The sequence below is a fragment of the Formica exsecta genome, unplaced genomic scaffold (genome assembly GCF_003651465.1).
Source record: "Formica exsecta isolate Colony F162 unplaced genomic scaffold, ASM365146v1 scaffold72, whole genome shotgun sequence".
NCBI classification, from domain to species: Eukaryota; Metazoa; Arthropoda; class Insecta; order Hymenoptera; family Formicidae; genus Formica; species Formica exsecta.
Window position 1 is genome coordinate 6020373 of NW_021853485.1, and position 11004 is coordinate 6031376.

Sequence of the window (11004 nt, forward strand, 5' to 3'; positions counted from 1 at the left end):
ATATATATATATACATATACACCTTAAACTTATTATATTCAAATATACTAATGAGGCCAAAATTCTTGTGTGAGAGAAGTTTATTGAAAATTTACGACAAAATAATTAATTGCATTAGCTTCATTCAGTGCATTTTTTTTCCGGGCTGTTCGTTCGTGGAAATTTAATCGACATGAATCTAATTAGTATTTTCGAAACTCTTCATAAAATTTCTTGCGGATTATGTAGCATTAAAGCGGTAGATTACTCGAACGAGAAACTTTACGATGTTTGAAAGATCTTATAGGATGCAATAATAGAGCTAGCATATCTTCGCTGTATTGTCGTAAATACCTTGCGGGATTCAAGCGAGCCTTCCCTACCGAGGAACCAACTGAATTACACCCTATGGATTATGGAATCGCGCGCGCTGCCGCCGCGTGGCAGAAATGAATTACTCCACTTTCCCACCTTCTCAATCATTAATGAGCTTCGTGTGAGGGGAGCACAAACGTTTTAAACGATCATAACGAGCCAGGCTTCCGCCTCGTTTACTTTTCATTTATCCCGAGTTTATGAGTTTTATTGCGGATCCTTTTCGCGTCGTAAAAATGCGCGCGTTGAAAAGCGTGCGAATAATTTAGAATATTTGCAATATGTTTTTTCCGCTTGTGTTTATTTCAAAGAACAGTCGAGTTTCTTTCCACGTTATGAAATTAGAAGGTCTTTGAAAAACAAGGATAACATAGTATTGCTGCTTTTACCAATCCTATATTTGGTGAGAATTTTAAAATTTTATTCTTTACTAGGAACAAGACTATATTTATCTAATTATAATTTCTCATATTATACACATTATCTAAATATATTACAAGTTTATATTTTAAAAGACAAATCTCAATATTTTATTCAAATTTCAATATAGTTGAACCTCGCTAACTCGAATCTTAAGGAGACAAAAAATAATTCGAGTTATCGAATGTTTCGAGTTACCAAGTATTTCGAGTTATAGAGATGCGAAAAAAATCGATTAATATTATTATAATATTTAATCTCGCTTTTTGAATTTTTTAATCATTTAATCATTGGAATTCAAAGAATAGAATATTTTGCATAAATTATATAATTTTATAACGTAACAAATATATATTTTATTCGGTTATGTACACAAATAAATACGCAGCTATCTCTTTCGAAAGATGAATAAAAGAGAGAGAGTGGGGGGGGGGGGGGGGAGAGAGAAAGAGAGAGAGACTTTAAGATTAAAATAAGTTAAAATATTAAGATTTTAAAGATGTTGAAGAAATTCACAAGAGACATGAATGCCATGTGTCGCGTAACAGGAGGCACGAATGATTAACATTTTCGTCTTCGTGACGTTTTATTATCAAAGATGAAGGAAAAAAGGAAATTATGATACCGCCGGCATTAGCATTACCCAAGATGTACCACGTGGAGGTTGCACGGTCGGATTTACATCTCTGGCCTAATTTACACCGATATACTTTAATACGTACTAAATACTATACCGATCAATCACAACCATTTCATTCTTTAGAGGTATGATTAGCCAGTGTAGTACTGAATACGTATTAAAGTATATCGGTGTAAACTAAGCTTTTGTGTGTGTGTGTATATGTGTGTGCAGGTAAAATATCACAGCCTATTATCACGCTGGTTTGCAGCCCACATGCTTGACTGAAAAAAAGAAATTTATTTTCGTTTAAAAATTTATTATTATTTATATACTAAAAGTTGCATTTTTTGAAATTTTAAAATATGTTTCTATACAAGTATTTACCTTATCAACGATTACTTCGTTTCGTCCAAAAATTCCACTATGACCTCAAACCTATTCTGTTGGCAGATTTTCACGAGTGCTCGTTGAACTAAGTGGCGATTTTGGGTGCAAAATCCAGCGTACTGTAATCAATGTTTGAATATGAAATATATATTTTATATATAAAATATTTATACTTAAATTTACCTTAGCTTTACTTCTGTAGAACATTTTCCCGTCCAATTCAAATGGCTCGAATTTTTGGAGAACAGTCTTTCCATCTATTCTCCAAAGGAGAGGAGGATATTTCTCTCCCAAATATGATTTCTCTATGATAAACCCACCAGGCTAAAAAAAATTAAAAAAAGAAAACATTTATTAATTCAATGCTGTAATAAATTTTAATTGTGCAAAGATGTTACTACCAATTTCTTATAAGAAATTTATGCATTATTTTTTAGCGAATTTTAATTAGAATAAAATTGTAGATTATCCCATTTTCTTTTGAGTTGCAATCTAGCCAATATTGCGCGCGCAAAAAAAGTATAATATGATTATACTTAATTTATTTATATTTTCATAAGATTACATTATTTTCATAAGGTAGGAGTATTGGTCGATTTCATGCTAGAGCTAGTATAATAATAATCAGTAGCCCTAGTTTGTTCTGACGTTGTTCTGATTAAAAAATTTTTTAGTATTCTTACTTGTGATAAAATACAATAGATTCTTTCAAAAATTATTTGCAATATATAGCCAATTAATATTGGCCATATAATTAAATGCATTAAAAGCGCGATTTTGATAAAATGTTCTTTACCTCAAACGGCGAGATATCAATATTCGGATCCCTGATTGATGCTATAAGTTTTGCGTCGATTGGACATGTGAGAGATTCCATGGGAGAATTTGTAAATGTGTCAGAATAATACCCAAAAGAATTTAAAGATTCTTTTGAAGATGCCTTCAGATATTTCGTTTTTGAAACAATTTTCCAGGACGATTTTCCATTTGCCTTCGAGAACTTTCTAATTCTCAATATGATGGGAAATCTCACTTCATTTCTCTTTTTTTTCGTCTCTTTCTTTCCCATCCAGTAAGGTTGCCATGTTGGATCGCAGTCGGAATCGGCCATTTCTTTGTACACTATTCGAGAAACGAAAAATAATAAAATGATAATGAAATATACGTAATAACATAATATATAACATAATATATAACATAAACGAGCCGAATTTCGAATCGAGCTACGATATACAAGCATGGGATAAATATAATAGATATTTTTCATCGACTTTTATTTAATCTTAAAAATAAGGGCTTATTATCTTCATTAATATCTTTATCCTTATCTCAGTTTAAGTTTGGAACACAATTAATACTTTACAGAAATTTATAAATGATTTAATTATGTGTGTGTGTGTGTGTGTGTGTAATATATATATATATATACGTTTATTAGATAGAATATATAGTATAAATAGTATATATTTTTTTAGTTAATGAGCCAATTCTATTAATAACACATAATATAATTTTCCACTGTTTTAATACAGTAGTTAACAATTATTTCATATTCATATGTATCTAATCCATATTTAATTTTTTTATTTGAATAAAATCTTGCTACATTCCGTAACACAAAATTCTGTCGCATAAATTCTGCAATAGACATGCATTTGAACTGCGACAAGATCAATGATAAGGATGTCGCAGGCTTACAAGGGTAGTAGAAGATTGTATGTCCCAGACACAACTACAGCAGAACTCTAACGGAGAGAGATTGAGATTATCGAATACTTGAGCGCGCGTTAAGAAGCAGGAATGACAGTTTCGTTAAAGGGTGAAAGCGTGGTGAGAGGTGAGACGCGAATGAAGAGGCATCTTTGCCGTCATGTAAATTTTCTTGCAGGCTTCCTTAAAAATGTCACAGATCGGCATCAAAGTAATCTCTTGATCACGTCTATGCCGCTAATTAGTATATTGAATGCTTGGTTACGAGTTTGAAATATTTTTAAAAAATTGGATTTAGATCTCTCTTTAGCTCACTTTTTCGAACTATCTTTAACGCATTAATAAAAAAATTAATAATGAAAATTAATAATAATGAAAAAATTCGCATAACATTAGTGATTATGTTATATTACTTTTGTAATTTTTTTGTGTATTACACGTAATTTTAGTGATGAAAGAAGGGACATGCTTACGATTGCAGAAAATCACTTGTTTCTTGTGTTATAACTTGATTGATGGCTGAAAATATCTCTATAAAAATAGAGCGCGCTCGTTTATATCGCGTTATCAGCTTATTTGGCGATAGCATCAGACTCATCGATTATATAAGCTTCTCAAATAGTCTTATAAAAATAATTCTATTTATGCAATTAGAACGTGAATAAAATGAGTTCTACTATTAATAAAAAGACAAGAGAAAGCAGAATATATTGATGTTACCAGTGGCATTCGAGTGTCTGTATAATCGAGAGCCACTCGAGTGGCAATTGTGGTCGTATAGCGAGATACGATCGATGATTTGCACAATCGGTGATAAGAATCGGCCGATATCCGGGTTAGTATCCCGTCATGACCAAGTAAAGAAAGAACGACCATCGTAATAATACAAGTGAAGTTTTCAAGGTAGCAGTAGAATCGATGCATCGATTGGTTACGAGCGCGATGATGAACTCGATGGAGCGTGCGGGGAAACTATTTGCCGGCAACTTTCTTCATCGAGAAGAGAAGAAGTTTTCGCGAAAGTTGTGCCATATTTTTTTCCTCCAAATTGATGCACTTACATAATGAAAGCACGCGGAAACAGAGGAATACGCTCCTCGAACAACCGGCGAAATTTGAGGAAATAAACAGAGATGATTAGAAAATAACAATAATCTTACAAATAATTTGTATAATTAAAACTGTCGCGATATTTTTTTATCTTACTCTTTAAAAGTCACCGGAAGCTATATAGTTTTCAAAATACAAATTATAAATCTAAGCCAGTAAAAAGGCGTGCACGTAATATTCCTTTAATTTTGTTTTATCTTTTTTTACCTTGAAAAAAAAAAGCTAAAAAATCATTATTGCTACATTACATGCCAATGGGGATACGAAACGATGCCGAAACTTACTTTGGGCATCCCGAGTCTGTTAGTCTGCCCTGGCTAATACGCGAGTCGTTTCACATGTCCCCAAGGACATCTCGTGTCTTCGAACAAGCGAACTTTGCGACCTCCGGGCTTGTCTCACTTCGCTTTGTATTCTGTCCAGTGACATTTACTCGATTGAGACGAGCGTTCGCGAGATCGAGTCGCGTGTTGGCACGATTTCGAAAGGATGAGTTTCCGGGTGAAATTCTCTCGCCATGCTCCTTGATAGGATTAACATGTACAGGATTACGCGAGTAGAAAGGAAGAAAGGAAAAATATTTTCCGAGAATGTGGGTGGGTTTCGCATAAGAAGTGCAGGTGAGACATCCCGCGTCGTTGCGACGTGATGTAATTAAACGTACAACGCGGAGCTTAATTTGATCGGCGGAACTTTGTGCTTCACGTAAACGCGCGTTGCACTTTACGCAGTATATGCTTTGCATGAAATACCGGGACGTCTCTTGCAAGGGATTTGATAGCATCATTACTGTATTAATGCTAACAGTAATAATCTCGTTATGTCGTTATCGTTTGTTAGGAATATTTCGTAACTCGGAGCTATCAACTTCTGCAAATTGATTTGTACGATTCTTTATGTTTGTTTTTGTTATTATTACATGTGTAATTTTTCTAATGCAATTTGAGCATTTGTGTTTTTTGTGTGAGTACTCTGCAAGATATCTTTTACTTAACATAGAAAGTAAAAATCATGTATAATATAATATCGCGGGATAGATGATTAATATTAATTATTATTTATAGCTTTTATGCGTGTAAAGGTCTTTTGCGTCTTTCTTTTCTGTTGAAGAATTCTCGTTTACGCGGGTGATCATATAAATTTGCCTCGAATTACGGCGGCTGTGAGAAAAGCAGTGCGCAAAGGCGTTAATACGCGGCTCGATTTTATAGCGAGACGATCAAAGAGCCATTAAGAGAAGCGAGAAGAAGGCGCCGACGAAAGAGCTGGAAGAAATAGGGCATGTCGAGGAACGGGACGTAATTAAACTTGCAGCCCGATCCTTAATTCGATCAATGCAACCTCGCGCTCGATTCGCTCGACTGGCTACAATTTTGTGGATGGATTATATTTAACCTCGGCGAGATCAAAAACTATTTACCACTTTATTTGTTGTCGGGAAAATTAAAACTCCGTTTTTTTTTAAGACCATTATTAAAAAGTTAACTTGATTAGCCAATGGAGGCATTATTCTATCGCTCCATCATTGCGATTTTTAATTCATAATTTAAGATAGAAAAAATATAATATTCTTTACTAAGTAAAAATTTATTTATATATGAAAGCAATATGCTACACTATTTCTTAATATTAATAATTATTTTTAATTTTATTTTTTTTTCTATCCGCAACTCTTTTAATTAATTTTAATTGTTTAAAAAGATGTGAGAATTTTAAATTCAATTGCACCATCTATTTCAATGGGTGGTCACGGACAAATTATGCGCAAATAATAACCTAGCTACTGCTTTCGGGAAAATCTTTGCACTCTTACTTCGTGTTGATGGCACCGATCACAAGTAGCTTCATAATAAACAGCACATTTTGAAAATTGTAACAGTTATCGGATGCTATCTTGGCTGGTTGCTTTTATTTTATTGGATAAGACTATGTCTATTTTTTTAAAAGGATTTTCTCCTCTTTCTGTCATAGAGCTTTTCACAAAAGGATTCAATTGTTTTTATAATATCTTAGTAAGAGAGAATTTCTGCATTTTATTTTAATTCTGAATCTATTAATTAATTAACAAATTAATTACAAAAATAGCAGCATGTTATTTTTGTTTGCGCTAACAAAAATTCTGATGTATTTAACTAATTTTTATATTAAACATAGAGTTATTTAGATTTATATATTATATATATGTACATGTAACGATAAATGTATGATATATATATGCAAGCTATAAAATACATTTCCGCGCCATATCACGATAGCCGGACGACCGATGAATTTTTCAAAGTATATCGCCGGTATGAACGATCGTCGTCGGATTAAGGGTTGAATTTTCGCGGCATTGGGGTTAGGGGACGCTTTCGTCATTTATCAAAAGACGCTTTCGCGAATGGCATGGAAAAGTTTTGTCGCGGCTTGCGTCGCGGCCTTCACTTCGTTTTCCTATGGCTCGAATACGAACGTAAAAATGAATTACGATTCCGAGGCGGAGCCTCGAAACTTTTCCCTTTTTTTTTTCCTGCGTATCCCACTCCCTCCCAATGTTCTCCTCAACGATTGTTCGTCCGTTGTCTCAAAGTTTCTGCGCCTGTCGCTTTAAAGCGTCGGATAAGAAGGAAAGCTTTGGAATTATGGTAATCCTGCAGCTTGTCAAAAGAAATACGAATGAGGGAACACGGAAGGATAAAGGATTCAAAAGCATGTAGAATCTTGTACGCGTGCAAAAGGCATATCGTTCGATTATTTCTAATTAATTGACGATATCACAGAGAAAAAAATATTCGGAAAAAATATTGTTTATATAGAAAAATTAAAAGATAGCAGAATTAATCTTTTCTTCTTTTTAAGAATTTGCACATTTTGCGTGCGAAACGTTTGCGAGTTTTTTTTTCCCGGTGATTTAGAAAAGTCATACATTATAGGGTTAAATCGTATAATGGCTGATACTAGAACTGCTGTGCAAGCAGTCCCTGCGTAAAATAGAGCGGACATTGGTATGGACCGAGCATTATTAATTCGAGAGCAAACTCGTGCCAGAGCCACATTTGCATAGTATGAGCGCGAATGCGATCGCAAGCGCGCTATTCGTATGCTTAGCATTTCTTTTTTTTTCTTTTCTTATTTACCGTGGCCGTATCCGCGAGCAATTTCCACATATGAGAGCGCGGAGAATAAGTTTTCCGGCTGCGGACACGATTTTTCCGACTACGTTTGTCCAGTTGTTTTGTTGGAGCTGAATTATGCAACCGGGATAAAGTACGTACGGAAACGAGCAACAAGAGTAGTAAGATGAACGCGAGCGATAAGGACGCAAGCGTACGATGAGAGGAGAGAAAAAATTGTTGCTCGTATATATCGAATCTAGCGCAAATATGTACGAGTATATATGTACGAAATAAAGTAAAATCTGACTCCTCCGTCATATGTACTTCTTTACGATTTTACGAGTTGTAACATTGCGAAAAAATGTGTTATGTCGTATAAAATTATATAGGTATACAAGAACTGTATATATGTACATAATTTTATTTTACAACATTTTTTTATTTTGAAAAAATGGATATAATTTAATAAATGTATGTGTTTCAAAGAATATTCAGTGAAATTGTCAAGTAATAATATTATATTTTTACATTTAGAAACGCGCTACAATTTTAGGTTAATTAATTTAATAATTATATTAATTTATTAATTTAATAATTATGCTGGCAAATCATGTTTATGGCGCGTGATTTACTCCGTGAGAGAAGAATCTACAGTCGAGGAAATTCACCATCAATGGGGCGGATTAAATTCTTTTACTTATCTTTCTACCATCATGATGGTTACTTATTCTTCACGGTCGGGAAAATAAGTTCTATAAAGTTGGTATAATGGTATAGATTAATTTAAGAGATGTATCTCTTGGTTTCTCGGTATTAACATTAAAGTCTTTCCATACTGTATATTCAAATAACGTTCAAATAAAATTTATTATCTTTATCGTTAAGAGTCGCGAGGCAAAATAATATGAGCTGCACGAATATATACTTTCGTGATTTTATGAGCGTTTGAAACATCTAATCGCGAGTTGATTAAAATAGCGAAAACGTTTCTGCAAGAAACTCAAAGTCCAATCATTAAACGTAGACATGAAAGCAATTTACGAAATCTTATGCATCTTAGAGAAATTTAAGGTCTAATCGCTAATGACTTTATAATTAGTTGCAGTTAATCGATATCCCATATTGCATAGTCTCCGATAATGTATTCGCTGTAACAATTAAAGCTGAATCAATACAACATTATTATAGGTTTCCAATACAGCATCATTAAATAAACAAATTACACTATCAAATTAATTAAATTAAATATTATTTGTTATATTATTTCGGACAATAATTAATTACAAAATTTTATTAAATATTGAATTAATGTTGTGCAGATTTTAAACATATATTTAAGATTTATTGCCATTACATACTCTCTTTTTTAATGGCAATTATTACAAAAGTATCATCCAAATTAAAGCTAAAAAAATTCAAGATTTTTTATAATTTTAAATAAATATGATTCTTATTTCTTGTTTATTTTAAGCTTCAACTGCAATAAATTTCTCGTACATTTCTCGAAATAAAGCAAACATTTTTTTAATGATCATCTATCAACAGCTGTCTTGTAAATAAGCGTCATTTAGTTTATTTAACGATACAAGATGATTGAAGAACGTTGCACCGCAAATTTATCGTTGACTTTGACGAGTCGGCAAGAGAAGTTTGAACTCTCCTATACAAACTTTGCAGTCACCTGTACTATGAAAACGTACACTATATTCCTAGAGGGAAATAGAGAGAGAGAGAGAGAGAGGGGGGGGCGGGGGGTCGACTTGTACTTGCCGTTGGTATAATTAATAAATGGAAATTCTCTCGGTCGTCGGCCAATACACGATACTACTTAAAGCAAGCAGTTACGAGGCCGAGGTCGAGAATAGTATTCAAAGATCACCGCAATAATTACGCCGCATGCGAAAAGAAGTCTCGCTACGAGTCGGTAAATGTTGGCTGTAGCCGAGATAAAAAAAACGAACTTGACGAACGGTCGACGAAAGGTACACCGAGCAAAGAAGAAAATGAAGTGCACAGCACACATTTTGTTTGTTCAGTTCCATTAAACATTTCGCATGATTTTGGTTCACCGAAAGATAATTACAACGATATTATATTGGCACAAATATAGCTAGTAATAATCCGGAGCTGTCAAGTTTAAAATTTGAAGCTACTTGACCGGTCGTTTTGCTTAGTAGTGCCAATTTATCATATGGTAATGGCAGTTGGATAATGAACTAAGCGAGAAGTTGCAGCGTTTCAACACCGTTCTTTGTTTCGGAGAAACAAAAAAAAACTGTATTGTTACGGATTCAGCTGATAAATCCCACTGTTCTTTCTCCAGCTTTGTTGTTTCGTGTTCATAACCAGCCAGGCATCGCATTCCTTAAATAGACAGTTTCGTATTTTGAGAACGAGTTATCTCGGTTTGGTCCTTTCTCCCTGTGAGAATTTTCTCACTCGATTTACTCGCCCATTCATGACAGTTCCCGCGAGATTCCATCGGCGTCCTTTCTCTCTCTCTCTTACTCTTTCTCTCTTTTTCTTTTTTTGCTCTCTTTTTGGAGTGGAACATTTTTATGTATCGAGGTTGGTCGACGATCTAGCCACGGCACATCGACATTTTCATCTACTCGACGATAAACATACTAACGGAATCCAAAACATCTTCTGCTTTTATTTTTCAACTCTAAGGGTGAAGTTTAGGAAAAGGCTGAAGTTAAAAATCATCCTAAGTTAAGATTTTTGTTCAAACCTTTACACTATAAATGGAAATTCTCTCGGTCGTCGGCCAATACACGATACTACTTAAAGCAAGCAGTTACGAGGCCGAGGTCGAGAATAGTATTCAAAGATCACCGCAATAATTACGCCGCATGCGAAAAGAAGTCTCGCTACGAGTCGGTAAATGTTGGCTGTAGCCGAGATAAAAAAAACGAACTTGACGAACGGTCGACGAAAGGTACACCGAGCAAAGAAGAAAATGAAGTGCACAGCACACATTTTGTTTGTTCAGTTCCATTAAACATTTCGCATGATTTTGGTTCACCGAAAGATAATTACAACGATATTATATTGGCACAAATATAGCTAGTAATAATCCGGAGCTGTCAAGTTTAAAATTTGAAGCTACTTGACCGGTCGTTTTGCTTAGTAGTGCCAATTTATCATATGGTAATGGCAGTTGGATAATGAACTAAGCGAGAAGTTGCAGCGTTTCAACACCGTTCTTTGTTTCGGAGAAACAAAAAAAAACTGTATTGTTACGGATTCAGCTGATAAATCCCACTGTTCTTTCTCCAGCTTTGTTGTTTCGTGTTCATA